Genomic DNA, 18,665 nt, shown 5'->3' on the forward strand with positions numbered 1-18,665 from the left:
ATGTCACTGTCCTTTTAATTGTGTTATGAATGTTGGGCATTTTCCTAATTTCTTCTAGCATCAAATCTATGTAATGGGCAACACAAGGAGTCCAATACAAATGAGGGTGTTTTTTTTTTTTTTTTTTCTAAAAACTCACCTAAAAACAAAACAAATATAGTAGCATAAATATTAAATACATTATTTACTTGAAATGAAATTAAACTATCTAATAATATAAAGAATAAAAACTCTCATTTACCTGCAAGCACATAATTACTAGCATTATCTGTCACAACTTAAACAACTTTATCATTTCCAACATGCTCCACAATTCTATTAAGTGGCTCATATATCTTATCACTAGTCTTTGAGTACTCTGAAACATCAACAGATTCTATTAAAATAGTTCCTTTGGAGAAATCACCAAGAAATTAATCAAAGTCCTTTGTTTCTTATCAGTCCAACCATCTACTATTATGGAATAACCAAACTTTGCCCATTCTTCATCATAGGACTTTAATGAATTCTTCACCTCAGTAACTTCTTCATTCAATAAAGGAACCCACAACTTACGAAAACTAGATACTTTCAGGCAAATCCCAAATTGTCCAATATACTTCACCATAACTTGAAAACTTGGATAATTGATGACATTGAAAGGAATTGCTGCATAATACATCCACTGAGCTATATCCTTAAAAGAAAAATAACACCAAGGGTGCAAACTAAGCGATTTTAAATTTTATAAACCTTAATGTTTCATACAACATGCAAATTATTTATGCTATTGCAAAAACACATATTTTATGTTACAATACTTGTAACTCAATGGCTAAAAAGCTTATTTGCATTTGCAAAACTTAAACCTTAAGATTATTAAAATAAAATTAAGGACTTTACCCGTATAGGAATAGAATCACATTCAACATCCAATCCAGAAAGCTTAAATCGTCAAGAGTCAATCCTTTAGTTTGTCCACACGAACAAGATGACCAAAGTACCAATTTTCAACCAAAACACCTTTGTGCTTCTTCTCCTTGTCTTGACCTAGCTTGCACAAAGATGAAGTTTAAGGTTTTTCTTGGTTTTAAGCTTATGAAAGTATAGAGAAACAATTTCTCTAGCTTTAATTCAAGAGTAACAACTTCAAATTTCTCTTGAATGAAATGCAAAAAAAAGAGTGGGAGAGCTTGGTTTTAGAGAAAAAGTAGAAGAAGAAAAGATTAACACACTTAATCTTCCGATGTCTAACCATTAGAGAGTTTTAATTCCCCTTAAGGTCAATTAGTAGTTGACCACTAATGATTACCTACTTTATAAGTGTCCACATCTAATTCACCAATCAGATGTGTTTTCTAATTTTGATTTGGCCACTTGTTAAATTAGCATAAACAAGAGAATTAAAACACTAATTAATTAGTATAATGCAAAACACTAATTAACCATTAATTTTTCTCTATCATGACTTCTTAAGTTATTTTAACCAAATTAAAATCTCTTACCTTTTAAATTAATTAATTAAGTTTATATTTAATCACTTTAAATATTAACTTGAATACTTCCATTGATGAATTTAGTTTCAAGTCATGCTAGAGATTTTGCAATCTAATATCAAACTAAAGAAAAAATTTAATTTAATTTAATTAATTAAACTATTTAATTAATTAATCAAATTAATTATGATTTGATCATGTTATTTTTATTGTGTACGAATTTGTAGGTTTATTACTAATTGGCAATGAGAATAATATTAACTTTTTAATATATTGGAACTATTCCATACTTAGAGTGAAACTCCCTTATCACTCTTAATTTTCATAAATCATGATTGACACCTAGCATAGCGCATCATGACTATCCAACTAGTGATGAATTAATTTATACTTAACTTATGAACCTTGATCATACATACCATGTACTAAAATATCTCTATTATAAAATCCCAATTCTAGTTAGGGCCATGGTTTATGTCAAACCCTAATTGCCTAGAATCATATGCTCTCATTTTAATTCTAATTCTTTATTAACAAGACTTTTCAATTAGAAATACTATTATGAATAAGTCTATCTATCTTAGCCAAGAATTTTTTCATAAAAAACAATTAAAATAGACATAGGATTTTATCCCTATTTACTTAGGGCAATGGATTCCATTTTGACTAAATACCTATCTCTATATATAACTAGTCGGAGCCAAAACATGTCCGTATACCCATACTTAGTACAAGTGTGTAAATGGTATCAAACTCAAACCACCTATATACATGATAATCGTGTTATCTCAGGTCAAAAGATTATATGCACTATTATGATCTTGATGATCATGTATTGACAAGAGTAAACTCTATGAACACATCATCTTAATGTCATAGTTCAACCCACTTATCCCATAAGTGCCCACCATGCTTGTTATATGGCATGAGACTCACCATTGCATCTTATTAATATCTCATACTAATCCATGGAAATAAACATAGGTGACAATCTATATGGATAAATCATTCCCAATGAGGTATCCTTGACTATGAACCTAAATTTATAACACTAGATTGTTCCATCACTTATATTCTTAACACCTTAGGAATGGAACATCTAACAAGTTGTTAAAGGATATTTTCAATTAAATTTAAACAATTTAAATTAAAAGAAAAATTATATGCCATTAAAGAGGAATTAATATTTACAAGATATAAATTACTAGTTATGCTCTATGGCATACTACTAATAATCTCCCATTTGCACTAGAGCCAATCATTATAAAATCTAAGATCCATATTCTTAAGATATCGATCTAACCGGTTTTGAGGCATGGCTCTAGTAAGTGGATCAGTTGGATTCTCAACTGAAGCTATTTTCTGCATGGCTATATTGCCTCTTCCAACTATCTCTCTCATAATATGATAATGGCTTTCTATGTGTTTGGATTTCTAGTGAGACCTGGGTTCCTTTGCTTGAGCAATAGCACCATTGTTGTCACAGTAGAGAGGAATATGTGACACAATCGAAGGAACCACTTTAAGCTCTGTGATGAACTTCTTTATCCAAACAACTTCTTTTGTAGCATCAGATGCAGCAATATACTTGGCCTCTATAGTGGAAAAAGTAGTCATTGTCTATGTGGAACTTTTCTAGCTAACTGCATCTCCATTACAAATAAACATAAAACCTGAGATAGACTTTCTATCATCCACATCTGATTAGAAATCAAAGTCTGTAAATCCATCAAGTTGTAAATCAACTCCTCCATAAATTAAGATTAAATTCTTAGTTCTTCTCAAGTACTTAAAAACACTCTTGACTACAGTTCAATGTTTTAAACTTGGATTGGATTGAAATCTACTAGTCAAACTAACAGCATAAGCAATATCTAGCCTTGTACACAACATAACATATATTAGACTTCTACTTGCTGAAGCATATGGAATTCTTACCATTTTTTCTCTTTCTTCAAGTGTCTTCAAAGACATTTCTTTGAAAAGATGGATACTGTTCCTTACAGACAATAATCCTTTCTTGGAATCGAGCATGTTGAACCTTTTCAACACCTTGTCTAAGTATAGACTTTTGGATAAATCTATCATTCTTTTCAATCTATCTCCATATATTCAAATTTCTAGAATATAGGTTGCTTTCCCTAAGTCTTTCATGGAAAAACTAATAGACAACTAGATTTTTATAGTTGTTAACATATCGACATCATTACTTATTAACAATATCTCATCCACTTATAAGACTAAGAAAGTGGTTGCACTCTCACTAACCTTCTTGTACACACATGGTTCATCTTAATTTTTTTATAAAATCAAAAGATTTAATGGCTTCATTGAAACATATGTTCCAACTCCTCGAAGCTTGCTTTAGACTATAAATGGATCTTTTAAATTTGCATACTTTAGAACCATCCTTGGACTCAAAACCCTTAGGTTGTCCCATGAAAATATCTTCCTCTATGTATCCATAGTGGAAAGCAATTTTGACATCCATCTGCCAAATCTCACAATCATAGTATGCTGTTATTGCCAATAAAATCCTAATGGATTTTAGTATGGCTACGGGCAAAAAAGTCTCTTCATAGTTGATCCCTTATCTTTAGCAAAACCCTTTTGCTATTAGCCTTGCTTTATAAGTCTCTACCTTTTCAACAGAACTAATTTTCCTCTCAAAAACTCATTTATTCCCTATTAGTACATTACCTTCAATGGGTTTATAAGATCCCAAACTTGATTCTTATACATGGAATCCATTTTGAACTTTATAGCATCTATCCATTTTGAAAAATCTATATTTAATACAGCTTCTTCATAAGTCATAAGATCATCACCACAATCAATTTCTTCATGAACAAATAACTCTTATTCATTCTCATGCATGTAATCTATATCTATCTAGAGGATAAGATATTCTATTTGATCTTTGAGAAATTGATGTGGAGACATCATCAGTAGGTATAAGCTCGCTAAATGAATCAATATCCATTTGTCTATTTATTGGTCTAAATTCTCTAATTTTAATTCTATCTTCCTTCCTTTGCCACCTTCCTAAATAAAATCTTTTTCAAGAAAAATAGCATCTCTACTTATCACAACTCTTTGTGTTATAGGATAATAGAAATAATATCCAAAACTATCTTTTGGATAACCAACAAACCATTCCTTTTTTGATTTTGTTTTCAATTTATCAATCTTCAGCTTTTTAATATAAGCTGGACAACTCTAAATCTTAATATGTTTAAGACTTAGTTGCTTTCTATGCTATATCTTATATGGAGTGGAAGAGAATGATTTGGAAGGGACACGATTTAAAAGATATAATGTTGTTTCTAAAGCAAATCCCCATAAAGAGATTGAAAGGTCAATATAGTTCATCATACTTCGCACCATATCCAATAGAGTACAATTTCTCCTTTCAGATACACCATTCAACTGTGGCATCCAGGAGGAGTCAATTGAGAAACAATGCCATGTTTTTTTAAGAACACATTGAATTCAGTACTTAATATTCACCTTCTCGATCTGATCTCAAAGTTTTAATACTTTTTCTTGTTTGTTTTTTCACTTTAGATTTTAATTCTTTGAACTTTTCAAAAGATTCATGTTTGTATTTCATTAAATACAAATATCCATACCTAGATATATTATCTGTAAAAGTAATGAAGTAGGAAAAACCTCCTCTTGCCATTTCTTTAAATGGACCCCATACATCACTATGTATTAACTCTAAAACTTCTTTAGCTCTCATTCCTTTTCCAACAAAAGGTGATCTTGTCACACCCTCCCTGTAGCAATTCCGTACATTCTACTATTCCAGTGACCGATGTCGGTCCAAGCAGCTAGAACATCTGAAAAAATATTTAGACTAGAGTGAGGAGTCATAAATAACTCAAATATTAATAAGAAAAATTTAGAAAAAATTTTAGAAATAAAATACAACTAAGTTAAATGAGCCGGTGCCCTAGCGATGGGTAACCCAGTGGGAAGTTGCAGTTCTCGCAACTAGGAGCCCTAGACTAGGGAGAAAATTCATAAAATAATTTTTGGGACTTCAGAGAGGAGTCATTTAGGGTTCTATGGCATTAGAATGCCAAGAAAAGGCTTAGAAAATTTTTTCGATCAGTACAAACAATTTTGGCTTAATAAGCCAAACGGAGGGCATTTTGGTCATTTCGTCTTCAGAGATTATTTTTCGCCGACTTGTCTAGTTAAGTAAATAATTATTATGATCTAAAATATGAATAAATATTGCTAAAAATTAAATTGAAAATGAGTAAAAAAGAAAAGAAAAGAAAATGAATTAAAGGGGACTTATGACATCACCATGATGTCATTAAAATGCCCTCCAACAATCACAACTCAACAAACCATTATAAATCAAATAACAAGGGATAAATTGAGATAAAAATGAAAACACAAATCTGCTCCTTCATGCCCAAACCAGCTAGCAACATAGGAAAAGTGAGAGAATAGAGAAAACCTCCATGGAAGCCTTAATCCCAAGCTTGCTTTCCACCCAAAACCACCATAAAACCTCATCCTCCCTTCATAAAAATTTATCCTCACACCTAGAGCAAGACATAGACAGCAAAAGGAAAGAGAGAAAGTGGAGTTGGCATGCTTGAGAATTTTTTCAATGGAGGTTAGTGCATATTAACGTTTAAATCTTGTTTATTCCTTGAAAGTTAGCTTACATATGAGCAAATGATTAAGAGATTGAAAGAAATCATGTACAAAAGTGAGAGGTAAAATTTGGGCAGCAACCATAAGAGGAGGAATTGATGTGTTTTGTTGAATTAAAACTTGAATACAAGCTTGACTAAGAGATTGAAAGAAATCATATATATATATATATGATTGATAACCTTGGTTGGTATGAATTTAAATGAGAGTTGATTTTGGAAATTGGAGTTAAGGTTTGAGTTAATTTTGTTACCTTGGTGATATGGCTTGAGATTGATATTGTTGAGGCTGTTTGTTGATCATTTGAAGTGTTATGAGTGATAAATTGTAGTTGGGAGTAAGGAGGATGGAATATTGGAAGTGATGTTTCATATGCAGGAAATTCGGACCTATGAGTCCAGGGTTTTGTTTGACCTATAACTGAAGTTGTGTGACTCCAATTGGTATGAGGCCAATTGGAGATGAAACCTAGGACAAAATACCCCATTTTTCATGAAAACCATACCCAAATTCTATCCAAATCTTGACCAATTTACTATCTCAATCCGGAAATCCAAACACTGAACCTAGAAAATTGACCATATATGTTCATTTGGCCATAACTTCCTCTAGACAGGTCCAAATGACTTGATTTTTGTGTCATTGGAAACATTAGACATAGGACTATAACTTTCATTAAGAACACCAAGCCCATAAATGCCTCTAACCAAATGAAATTGCTGGCCCAATTGAGATCACCAAACTGACCAAAACCATTATGTCCAGAATTTCCTGGACTAAAGCTCACCGGACCAGTTTTGGTAAAAAGGCCATAACTTGGTCTAAAAAAATCCAAATGCAACAAAACCAATGGAAAAAGTTTTATAAGACATAATGGCACAACTTTGGTGAAGAAATCCTGTCCAGAAAACCAAACTAAGTTGACCTAAAAATTACACTAATCCGAGTGACCAACATGCTATCCCTGGAAAATGACCAAATGAACAGTATTTATTCAAATGGTCATAACTCAGTGTAGAAAAGTTTAATTGATCTGAAATTTTACCAGCAGAAAGCTGAGACATATCCCTACAACTTTTATGAAGAACACAAATTCAAATTCTAACCATAACCTAGTCAAATTGCTAACCAAACTTAGGTCACCAAATCTGGCAGAACCAAATTGCATAGAAATTCTAGGTACAGGTCAATCTGGCCAGTTATGGTAAAATGACCATAACTTAAGCTACAAAACTCCAAATAGAGTGATTCAAAATAGAAATGTAAATAGATACAATAAGAAACAACTTTCATGAAGACAATTTTGTCAAATTCCTACTATACAAATGACCAATGGAGCAGTAAACCTAGGGTATGAAATCTGAAAATTTTGAATAACATAAGATAAGCTTTGAAATGGTATTGGAAATCAATACCAACAAAAATAAAATGCAAAATGTGGTATCATGGAGAACTTTGGTTCAATAAATTTATTATGTATTAAAAAGTCAACAATTTGAGTGAATAGTAATATGAATAGTAGTACAAAGACACAAAGTGTAAGAACTAAATTGGTAGACGAAATTAAGGTATGAAATTTGAAATCCATGAAATGTTCATGGATTACTTGGAATAGAAATAGTAATTTACCTAAATGACTTAATGAACATTTAAGTTATGTGAGTATATAGTTAAGATTTGTATTCCAATTACTAGTAGGTCTAATAAAATATAAGTGATACCACTTAAATATGAAATGTACTTTACATGAATAGATTGTTAAATGTATAAATGAGATAAAAGTGTCATTTGGCATTTTGGTTCCAATCAAGAGAGAAAGGAAAGATGTTTGAATGTAAATGGTAAGTGAAATCAAATGAATGTGTATTGAAATTAGTATGAATATTACGATGAATGCATAAATTACCTAGGAATGTGAATTTGGAAATTATGCTTCCACTATAAAAATTAGAATGCTATAAAAATATAAATGAAAAATATAATGAAATGATGAAACATATAGACTCCTAATGGTACTATGTGCCCATGTATTGCCTAGACACGTGTGTTAGATTGGATAGATTGGCATGCCAATAGGGTATTATTTTAGCAGTACTGCAAAATGCTTTATGCCTGTATTCATGGCTTTATGCCCGCACTCATGGCTTTTATGCCCGATTATGTGTTATCATGGCTTTTTAGCCATACTGACTGCATACGTGGTTGACGTTCCGCGTCCCATGGTATGACGGCCTGAGGCACCGCGGTGTCCAGTGCCAACGACCCATTACCCAATTTAGTCAGGCTGTCATAAGTTACTTGGGCAGTGAAATTTATTGAAATAAGTTAAGAATATTAGTAATTAAAAATATTAGAAATTAAATAAATGAGTAAGATGACCTAAAATAAATTAGAATAGTTATTTATTAGAAAGAATCGAAATGAACTGGACCGATATTAAAATTTACTTATTATGAAATAATCTGAGACAACCTAAAAAGTATTGAGAAAATGCTAAAAGATTAGCAAAGAAAATTATATCATACATAAATATTGCAAATGTGACTTACATAATAATATAAGCATAAATTTACTATTTTTAGATCATTTTTCTATGTATATTATTACTGTACATTGGCGAAATAAACACTTCCAAAGAAGACTAAATTAGGATAAAACATATTAAATTTTAGAAACCGCATGTGAAGCATAAATAAATCTTAATTATCTAAATTATGTTTTATTTCTATATTTATTTGTATATTATTTTTTTGTTATATTATTGCACCACTAAGCAGTAATGCTTAGCGCGATGGATTTGTTTCCTCACGCAGGTATTGAAGGTAAAGCCCAGCGAATATTAAACAAGGATTTTGGAGTTCTGATCTGCAGAAGAGTCTGAAGTATTCAAGGTTGTAACCTCCTCAGCAATGCATGTAGATAGGGCTCACATTAGTTTGGCTATTTCATATGCAATCAATTTATACATCATGTAAATTATGAGATTATGTAATTAATTTGTATATTATGTAAATTGTAAATTATGTAATTAATGGATATTTGAAAATTTTGATATATGAAATGAGCATGAATGAATATGCATGGTAATGAATAAGAATCGAAATGTATGGACACTATCAGAAATGATGAGCATGGATGAGATATTTATTTGAAAATATTATTGAAAATTTTAAACATGTGAATAGTGAAATATATCAATTAATAATAAAATAGGAGAAACTCTGTTAGTTTCTCTATCGAAAAATAATTGATATTAAAATATAACGAGATCAAATTATTAAAGGAATAAAGTAAGATAAGTTAGGGTGCTCCGGCACTGAATGTAGCACGCCTTGCTCGGCTACACTGTAGTCGGGTGAGGGTTGTCATAGATCTAGTCATTTTGCCTTGAAGATAGGATTCACAAGTTGGAGTAGGTTCAAAACCTAATATGGATAAAATCCCCATATTTTCCAACTTTGTAATCCTATACTCTGCAATATAACCTAACTTAAGTGCCATAGTTGTCTTGTACTTGATTTAGTTTCAATGATTGCATTAAACTCAATTTAGTTGCTTAGAGTTATTTTGTTATTATTATCTAAATAATAAAAACCATCTTGCAAATAGCCCATGCTAACAATTTTATTTCTAAAATAAATATTGCAAACATCATCTATGAAATGAAATTCATATCCATTACTAGTCAAACTAGATACAGAAATGATGTTTTTGAAAGCATCAAGTACATATAAAACATAATCCAAAAACAAAGCATGTTCTTTTAGATTCATAAATTTAGACCCTATGGCTAATGCTTCAACACTTGCTCCATTGCTAATTTGAAGTTTAACATCTGCTTACTAGTTCCTGTATATCAAAACATATATGAGAACTTACACCAATATCTAAAACCCAAACTATAGATAAACTATAAGTATTATCAGTATTTAAATAACAAGATATGGACATACCTTCAGAAGACTTGCCCTTTTTGCTCTTCAGAGACACCAAATACTCTGGGTAATTTCTTTTCCAATACCTTTCCTTCTAATAATGGAAACATTTTCCCTTGTCTATAATAGCTTTAATCTTTTTCTTCTTCTTAGAATGGTTTTTGGCTATTCTGCTAGAAGGACACAGGGTGGAAGTTTTCTTCTTTTTATTGCCTTTCTTTTTCTTATACTTTTCAAAAGAAGAAGAAGAAACTAAAGCAACTTCCTTTCCCTTAGTGCCAGGCATATTATTTTGCGTAATGACCAGCAGATTTAATAACCTAGCAAGTATGCATTAAATCTTAGTCATATGGAAATTTGTGATAAAAGATCCAAATGACTTAGGAAGGGATTATAAGATCAAATCTATTTGAAGTAAGAAGTCCATTGAAAACTCAAGAGCCCCATGCTGTTCAATGAGTCTAATCATCTTATGTACATGAGCTCCCAATCCATCCCTTCTATTATTGTCATCCTAAATAGCTGTTTAGATATCTCATACCTAGAATTCCTGCTATGTTCACCATACAACTTTTGCAAGTGATCCAGGATTTCAGATGATGTAAGTATTATTAGTAGTATGCCCTAAAGCATATCATTTAGTATGTATCTTGTATATGTTTTTATTAATAAAAGGTATTTCCACTTTTCCATTTACATAATATATTTATGTGTAATAGAAAAGGTCCATTGATATTTTGTTAGAAATTCTATTCTTAAGTTGTTAAGAATATGAGCGACAGTATTTCTAGTATAAAGTATCATAAATAGGTTCACAATCAAGGATACTTCATAATAAGGACATGACTTATCCAGAAAGATTGTATTCATGTTTGTTCCCAAGTTATTTATATGAGATATAAATAAGATAGAATGGTGAGTCTCATGCCATATGACAAATATGATAGGCACTTATACATGATAAGTATGCCGAACTAGTGATGCTTATAACAAGCACATGGAGTTTACTCTTGTCAATGCATTGTCATAAATCGTATCAGTGCATATAATCTTTAGACCTGAGATAGCACAGTTATCTTCTATATAGGTGATTTGAGTTTGATACTGCTTTCATACCTGTACTATGTATGGGTATATGGGCATGTATTGGCTCCTACTAGTTATATATGGAGGTAGGTGTTGATCAAAATGGAATCTATTCCTCTAAGTAAATAGAGATAAAATGCTATGTTCATTTAATTGTTCTTGATGTTTCAAGTTCCTGGCCAAGATAGATAGATTCAATAAGAAAAGAGTTTCTGATGAGAAATCTTTTTAATCAAGAACTGGAATTAAAATAGAACATAATATTCATAGCAAATGGTGTTTGACATAAACCATGACTCCAGCTTGAGTTGGGATTTTGTAACAGAGAGATTCTAGTGCATGGTAACATATGATTATAGGTTCATTTAAGGTAAACCTTATTACTGATTGGGTGGCCATGGCATGCTATGCTAGGTGTTAACCATGGTCTATGAGGTGCATAAAATGATTTAGAGAAATCATTTATGGTAAGAAAGAGTTCTGATGATATTAAGAGTTGATATCATGTCTCATTGCCAATTAGTGATGAGCCTAGTAAGTCACACACATACACAAGTAATCACCAAATTAAATATGATTTAATTAATTAATTAAAGAGTTTAATTGATTAATTAAATATGTTTGGTTTGCAATTAGATTGAAAAGTCCCTAGCATGGCTTGAAACCAAATTTAGATTATTGGATGTATAGTATATGTTAAATTTATATTTAAAGTGTTTAAATAGGAATTTAATTAATGAGAAATTAATTAATAAAGATTAATTAATTGATTTATATTTGATATAAATTGATTAAAAGAAGATAAATAATTATTTTGGGTTAAGAACTCAAAATCGAGACATAGGGGCATTTTGGTCATTTCACAGGGTGACATGTGGCACCATGAGATGGTGACACATGGCATTACACATAAGCTTGCTAAATGTTTTTAATCATGTAAGATAATTAAAATTAAGATTAAATATAGGTTTAACAATTGGCACAATGTGATTGGGTCAATTAAATCTAGAACCAATCAGAGGTGACATGTGGCAAGGGTTTAATGTGTTAACCTAGCTATATAAGTGTTGTTATGAAAAGAAAACAACATAACCAGCTGCTGTCTCCTTGGTGCAGCCACCCTTGAAGCTCCCATTCTCTCTTCTTCTCCATCTCTCATCTATTCCAAGAGATTAGCAAACAATCTCTTGAATTAAAAATACTAGAAATTGTTTCTAGTGTTCTGTTTACATCTGTAATCTCTTAAAAGGCAAAACTTGATTTTCTAATTCATAGAAAATACTTTAGAAGCTGTTCAAGGGCTGCTATAGGTGATCTTGGTGTGGACAAGCTAGAGGGACAATATCTGGTGTCCTAAAGACGCATCCCAAAGATACAAATGCGCTGCAATGCATCAAGAGGTTAGTGTATTTGTTCTAGATCTAACTAGGGTTCTAAAAATTAATCTGATTAATTCTAAAATCTTAAATGGCAAATATAGATCCAAAAAACATATTAACAAAGTTTTAATAAGTTGTTTATCATTGAAATCAAATAGATAAAAAAAATCTTGCATGATGCATGTGACCCTAGGTGAAAATTTTTGAATTCAATGATATAAACTTGTGTTTTTCATGCTTCAGCTCCTACATGTATCTTTTCATATTGCTTCTATAACTCATTAGTCAGAGAAGCAAGCATGTAATACTTTGCTATGTTCTATTGGATGTACTTGAGGACATTAAAATTATTTGGCCCTCCATTGGAGCAATTATTTTAAGAAATTTTAAATAGTTGCATATGATGCAATTAATTTAAGAGATTTTCTTAAGAATAATTGTTAAGTATGAGATGTTGTAAATATGTAAATGGTTTGGTGGCCAATATTGGATGTACCTGAGGACATTAAAATTATTTGCATAATTACTGGCTCAATGGGATCAACTTAACTAATGCAAGATAAGTCAATAATGGATGTACCTGAGATTTTGAGCATTAGGGGCTAGGTAAAAGATTGAACCTGACATGAGATGTGATGGGCAAGGAGTTGCTTACTTATAGTTTATTATTATTCCAATAATGGATGTACCTGAGGATGATCAATAAAATTATAAGAATTCAATCACCCACTATAAATCCATCCAACTAGGATTTCTGTTTTCTACTTTGGAAGTGTAGGATTCGTTAAGTTAGTGGGAGGACCAATTTGATTAAAAGACCATAATCATTTTGATTAATTACATGATACATTTACTAATAAATCTGGTTATTTTTTGTAGTTAATTTTCTAATAATAATGAGCATAGAACAACCACCACCATCCAATATCCTTGCAAGCATACTTGATCATAATAGGTTGACAAGACCTAATCTGTCTGATAGGCTAAGAAATTTGAAACTTGTTCTGAACCTTGAACATATAGGATATGTTCTAGACTCAAATGTTCCTGGTCCCTTACCTCCAGAGGCCACCCAAGAGGAACATAAAACTTTGGACAAGTGGAAGGAGCATGATATGAGAGCTAAGTGTTACATGTTTGCTTCCATGAGTAATGAGTTACAGAAGCAGCATGAGAACATGTAGAGTGTGAGTGAGATCCTCCTTCACCTACAAGAGTTGTATGGCGAGAATAGCAGGAATGCTAGGTATGAGATATCTAGGCAGCTGTTCCGCATGAGGATGTCTGAGGGACAAAATGTTAGGGATTATGTCCACAAGTGATTCGGCTGATTGAGCAGCTGGAACATCTTGACTTCAACATGGATTTCCAACTACAGACGGATTTGATCCTTCAGTCCCTTCCTGAGTCTTTTGGGAATTTTGTGACAAATTTTCATATGACTAAACAGGAATGCACCTTAGCTAGTTCACTCAACATGCTGGTTATTGCCCAAAAGAATATGCCAGGCAATAAAGGAAAAAAGGTAGCTTTGATTGCATCTTCTTCTACTGGAAAGTCCAACAAGAAGAAGGGCAATAAGAAAAAGAAATATCAGATTCCTGGTCCTTCCAAGAAAATAGCTAAATAGAAAGGGAAGACTAAAGCTGATGGAGGCAAAGGAAAGTGTTTCCACTGCCAGAAGGATGGGCCTTTGGAAAAGGCGCCTGAGTATCTTACTTCTTTGAAGGACAAGAAGGATACACCTTCAGAAAGTATGTCCATATCTTGTTATTTAGATTCTGATGATACTCATAGTTTATCTACAGCTTGGGTTTTAGATATTGGTGCCAGTTCTCATATTTCTCATGATATGCAGGAACTAGCAAATAGTAGTAGCTTGCGTTCTCAAGATGTTAGAGTCCGGATTGGCAATGGCTCAACTATTGAAGCTTTAGCCATAGGATCTAAATCTTTTTACATGTTTGAACATGATTTGTGTTTGGATAATATTTTATATGTACCTGATGCTTTTAAGAATATCATTTCTATATCTAGTTTGACTAGAAATGGTTATTAATTTCAATTCACAGATGTTATTTGCAATATTTATTTTGGAAATAAATATGTTGGTTCAGGTTATATGAATAATGGTCTTTATTATTTGGATAATAATGATAAACACAGAATGAATGCAAGTGATCTAAGTGAATGCAATGCCACGGTGAAAATCAACTCAAGTTCAAAATATATTTAGCACTTAAGGTTATGTCATGTTGCAGAAGATAGGATTGAAAAACTGGAGAAAATGGGGATTCTTTCCTCATTGGGCTCTGAGCCTACTCCAACTTGTAAATCTTGCCTTCAGGGCAAAATGACTAGGTCTCCCTTTGTTGGACAAGGGCTAAAGGCTGAAAATATTTTGAAGCTAATACATAGTGATGTAAGTGGTCCATTTAAGGAAATGGCTAGAGGCAGTTTTCATTACTTTATTACCTTTACTGATGATAAATCAAGGTTTGGGTATTTGTATTTGATGAAATACAAACATGAATCTTTTGAAAAGTTCAAAAAATTTAAATCTGAAGTAGAAAATCAAATAGGAAAGAGTATTAAAGCTCTTCGATCAGATCATGGAGGTGAATATTTGAGTACTGAATTTGATGAATACTTGAGAGAGCACGACATTGTTTCCCAACTAACTCCTACAGGAACGCCACAGCTAAATGATGTATCTGAAAGGAGAAATCGTACCCTATTGGATATGGTATGTAGTATGATAAGCTATACTGATATGCCAATCTCCTTTTGAGGATTTGCATTAGAATCAGCTTTGTATATTCTGAATAGGATTCCATCAAAATCAGTTTCTTCCACACCTTATGAGATATGGCATGGAAGAAAACCAAGTCTTAAGCATGTTAAGATTTGAGGTTGTCTAGCTTATATCAAAAAGCTGAACACTGATAAATTGGAAACCAGATTAGAAAAGGGTCGATTTGTTGGATATCCAAAAGATAGTTTTGGATATTATTTTTATTTACCTACATCACAAAAGGTTGTGGTAAGTAGAGATGCCACATTTCTTGAACAACAGTTTGTTCAAGAAGGAGGCAAAGGAAGGTAAATAGAGTTAGAATTGGAGAATTCTGACCAACGAACAGATCAGATAGATATAGATCCATCTAGTCAACCTACACCCATTAATGAAACATCTATAACTATTCCTCGTAGAACAACCAAGGTATCTCACCCACTAGTGAGATATGGTTTCCTTCATGAAGAAGAATAAGAGTTGTCTACTTATGAAGAAGTAGATCATGGAGATGATCCACTTACCTATGAAGAAGCTATATCAGATATAGACTCTTTAAAATAGATTGATGTTACGAAATTCGAAATTGATTCCATGTATAAGAATCAAGTTTGGGATCTTGTTGACCCACCTGAAGGTATTGTACCTATAGGGAAAAAATGGGTTTTCAAGAAGAAAATTGGTTCTGATGAAAAGGTAGAGACCTATAAGGCAAGGCTAGTAGCGAAAGGGTTTCGCCAAAGGCAAGGAATCGACTACGAGGAGACTTTCTCGCCTGTTGCCATGCTTAAATCAATTAGGATTCTATTAGCTATAGCTGCATACTATGATTATGAGATTTGGCAGATGGATGTCAAAATAGCTTTTCTTTTCATGGAACAACCTAAGGGTTTTGAATGCCAAGATGGTTCCAAGGTATGCAAGCTAAAGCGATCCATTTATGGGTTGAAGCAAGCTTCGAGGAGTTGGAACATCCGTTTTGATGAAGCCATTAAATCATTTGGTTTTATCAAAAATGAGGATGAGCCATGTGTATACACTTTCCTTGTTTTATATGTGGATGATATACTATTGATGGGTAATGACACAGGTATGTTGATAACTGTAAAGGTATGGTTGTCAAATACATTCTCCATGAAAGACTTAGGGGAGGCAACCTGCATCTATAGAGATAGATCAAAAAGAATAATTGGTTTATCCCAAATTCTATACTTGGAAAAGGTGTTAAAGAGGTTTAACATGCTTGATTCCAAGAGAGGATTGTTGCTAGTGAGACAAGGTATCCACCTTCTAAAGAGATGTCTCCAAAGACACCTAAAGAAAGAGATAAAATGGCCAGGATTCCATATGCTTCAGCTATTGAAAGTTTAATGTATGCAATGTTGTGTACTAGGCCGGATATCGCATATGCTGTTAGTTTGACTAGCAGGTATCAATCCAATCCATGTTTGGAACACTAGATAGCTGTCAAAAATATTCTTAAGTACTTGAGAAGAACTAAGGATTTATTCTTGATATATGGAGGTGGAAACTTGCAATTGGATGGTTATATTGATTCTAATTTTCAATCAGATAGCAATGATAGAAGTCTACCTCTGGGTATGTGTTCATTTGTAATGGAGGTGCAGTCAGTTGGAAGAGTTCTAAACAGAGCACGACTGCAGATTCCACTACCTAGGCTGAGTATATTGCTGCATCATATGCTGCAAAGGAAGCTGTTTGGATAAAGAAGCTCGTGACAGAACTTGCAGTAATTCCTTCCATTGAATTAGCAGTTCCACTACACTGTGACAATAATGGAGTAGTCATACAGGCTAAGGAACCCCGGTCTCACCAGAAATCCAAACACATAGAAAGGCGCTACCACATTATTAGAGAAATAGTTGGACGAGGTGATATAGCCATGCAGAAAATAGCATCAGCTGAAAATTCAGCTGATCCATTCACTAAGCCTATGTCACAGACTCAGCTAGACCGACATCTTGAGAAGATGGGTCTAAGATATTGTAATGATTGGCTCTAGTGCTAGTGGGAGATTGTTAGTAGTATGCCTTAGATCATATCATTTAGTATGTATCTTGTATATATTTTTATTAATAAAAGGCATTTCCACTTTTTCGTTTACATAATATATTTATGTGTAATAGAAAAGGTCCATTGATATTTTGTTAGAAATTCTATTCTTAAGATGTTATGTAACACCCTCACTGTAGCAACTCCGTACATTCTACTGTTCCGGTGACCGGTGTCGGTCTGGACAGCTAGAACGTCCGGAAAAATATTTAAACTAAAGTCAGGAACCATAATTAACTCAAATATTAATAAGAAAAATTTAGTAAAAATTTTAGAAATAAAATACAACCAAGTTAAATGGCTAGGTGCCCAGCGATGGGTAACGTGAGGAAGTTGCAGTTCTATAACGAGGAGCCCTAGACCCGGGGGAAAAATTATAAAATAATTTTTGGGACTCCAGAGAAGGGTCATTAAGGTTCCTATGGCATTAGAATGCCAAGAAAATATTTAGAAAAATTTTTCAATCGGTACAGACAATTTTGACCCGTTAAGCCAAACGGAGGGCATTTTGGTCATTTCGCCTTCAGAGGTGATTTTTGGCCGACTTGTCCAGTTAAGTAAATAATTATTATGATCTAAAATATGAATAAATATTGGTAAAAATTTAATTAGAAATCAGTTAAAGAAAGAAGAAAGAAAAATCAAATAAAAAGGCATTTATGACATAAGCTTGATGTAATTAAAACCCCTTAGCCAATCAAAACTTAACAAATGCATTTATAAGACATTAAATAAGAGAAAAGAAGTCAAAATATGAAAAAGCAATCTGCTCACCTTCACCTTCTTCACCGAATCTCCATGGCCATTTTTCTTCATCAAATTTTCAAGCTTTAAGCTTGCAATATCTCTTCATCTATCCACCAAAATCCCTAAGCCCCTTTACTAAAATTTATCCCCACATCAAGAGGAATATTTTGATTATCAAAAAGTGAGGAAATTCCAAAGTTTCTACAAGTGCAAGAAGTGGTTAAAGTGAGGTTAGTGCTTACTTTTACAAATATTTCTTTATTTCTATGTTAAGGGACTTGAAATAAGTAAGGAATTGTAACTAAAATGAATAACAATTATGTGTATGAATGCCATGAATTTCGGTAGCCCTATTGAAGGAATAGAAATGAGTGTTTTGTTGGACTTAGAGTAGATTAGAAATAATGTTTAAGGTACATATACATAAGTATAATGAATTGGTATGCTAACTAAGGTAATTGGTGTAACCCTTGAATTTGAGCTAGGGTTTTAAGAA

The sequence above is a fragment of the Hevea brasiliensis genome, chromosome 9, assembly GCF_030052815.1.
Source record: "Hevea brasiliensis isolate MT/VB/25A 57/8 chromosome 9, ASM3005281v1, whole genome shotgun sequence".
Lineage (NCBI taxonomy): Eukaryota > Viridiplantae > Streptophyta > Magnoliopsida > Malpighiales > Euphorbiaceae > Hevea > Hevea brasiliensis.